General features: G+C 33.6%; 1 non-coding gene across 1 annotated transcript; it reads left to right on the forward strand.

Annotated features, from left to right (window-relative positions):
• Positions 1 to 200: 200 nt before the first annotated feature.
• LOC111815105 lies at positions 201 to 358 on the forward strand. Its single transcript, XR_002819901.1, has one exon. It is a non-coding gene; the product is annotated as a U1 spliceosomal RNA (small nuclear RNA).
• The last annotated feature ends 1,766 nt before the right edge of the window (positions 359 to 2,124 follow it).

Here is a 2,124-nt window from a genome sequence, read left to right on the forward strand (position 1 = left end):
TGATCCTCCTGTTTTCAGCCTCCCAAACTCTGGGATTACAGGCATGCACCACCATGCCTTGCCTCATTTGCTGTCTCAGTGCACCCTGGGAATGGGGCTGGCACAGCACGCCGGAGATAGAATCTCTATCCCCATAATGTGCCACTTACATGTTTAAAAATTAATGAATGAATAAATAAAACAGTAAATGAAACATTAGACTACTTATCTCCCAGGTGAGACACTATGATCAAAAAGTGGCTTTCTCAGGGTGAGGCTTGTTCATTCAACTTCAGATGTGTTGATCTCTGTGATTTCCCTTATGTGGGAAAATTGCATAATTTGTGCAAGTAGGGGACTGTGTTTGCACTTTCTCCTGAAAAAAAAAATAGTAATGGAACAGAATTTAACTAAATAAAATAATAGGAATTCAATGCTAGTTGTTAGATTATTGCATATTGTTGTCTTCAAATTGGTTGCTCAGATTACCAGATGCAAGCATCCAAAATTGCTCCAAAACATTAAAAAGAAGGAAAATACTTAAGCATTGACTGTTCCTTTCAAAAGACCAGTTTGGAAAACAGCAGTACAGGTATGCAAGATATACTATTTATATACATATATTTTTCCCTTTCCATTTTTCCTTTCTTTTCTTTTCTTTTTTTTTCTTTTCTTCTTTCTTCTCTTTTCCTTTCCTTTCCTTTCCTTTCCTTTCCTTTCTTTTCTTTTCTCCTTTATTTCTGTTGCTTCTTCCCTTTAAAGAGTCTATTTTCATTTCACAGTATCTATTTTACCCACCAGATTTTATTTATTTTTCAAGTTCTTACACTAGGATGACAATATGATGTTTATGTATGCTGGCCTGATTTGTCTCACTTGTTGTTCTCTAGTTGTATCCAGTTACTTATAAAAGCCACAATTTTTTTATAGCTAAGTAATATTCCATTGTATAAATATACCACATCTTTTTTATCCATTCTTCACCTGATGGCATTTGAGTTGTTTCCATGTTTTACCTATGATAAATTGCTCTGCTGTAAATATGCGGGCACATATATTACCATAGTATGATGATCTCAGTTCATGTGGTATAATCTTCTTGATGATTCATTGCATTCTGTTAGCTAGTGTTTCATTGAGGATTTTTGCATCTATATTAAATAAATTGTAAACATTTAGACCTTCAGTATAGAATCATTCAAGTATTTCATGGGAATAAATTTGAATATAACATTTTAGGAAATACATGGGAAAATTAAACCACCTGACAGTCACAAGTGAAATGAATATATAATTGAAGAAGAGATTTGAACTTTTTGTATTTTCTTTTTTGTTAAAGTATTTAGTGCAGGATCTACAGGGTTTCACTACACAGTTCAAACTTGTAGTGATCTTTCCTCTTCTTCAGCCTCCCAAATCCTGGGATTACAGGCACGTGCCACCACACCCAGTCTAAATAACCATCTCAGCAGGCCCTAGGGGCAGGGGCCAGCAGAACACCCTAGGGAATTGAACTCCAGCCTCTTAAGAAGGCACTTTAATCCACAGAGCTATCTGGCTCACCCTCTTTGCATTTTCTGTAGGAAACTATTTAAGCTTATATTTAATTTTTTTAATCTACTCTTTTACATAAAAGCATCATCTTTTTGATAACTAAATAGGAAAACATGGGAGTGAAGGCCCACATAGAAAACAGGTGTGTAGTGAGACACTGTAGACCCTGTACTAGAACTCTTAACTCATGTAATAGCCTTCAAATTTTAACACTATTTAGTTAGAATAAATATTGAAATGACGGTTCAGTTCCCAAATTCCTCTGGCTTTTTGGTGTCTTCTATTATTTCAGTTACTACTTTATAGCGTATAAAGAATTATGTTCTCTAGCAAAAACTTCTCACACTTCACCTTTTTTTTTTTTTTTCATTTTCTATCTCTGAACACTATTTTCTTTTTAGCACTAATCACAAGAACTCTAGTCATTTTATTTTTCAATTTAATCTTACAGGTTCTTTATTAAAATATAAAATCCAAGATATTAGAAATACACAAAAATTATTTTTTAATCTCTTAACTTCAATGCCAAACAGGGCCTCTCACATATAAAGGATACTCAAACTATTTCTTCTTTTTCTTTTCCATTTTTTT

Source organism: Octodon degus, unplaced genomic scaffold, assembly GCF_000260255.1.
Source record: "Octodon degus isolate 3935 unplaced genomic scaffold, OctDeg1.0 scaffold00011, whole genome shotgun sequence".
NCBI classification, from domain to species: Eukaryota; Metazoa; Chordata; class Mammalia; order Rodentia; family Octodontidae; genus Octodon; species Octodon degus.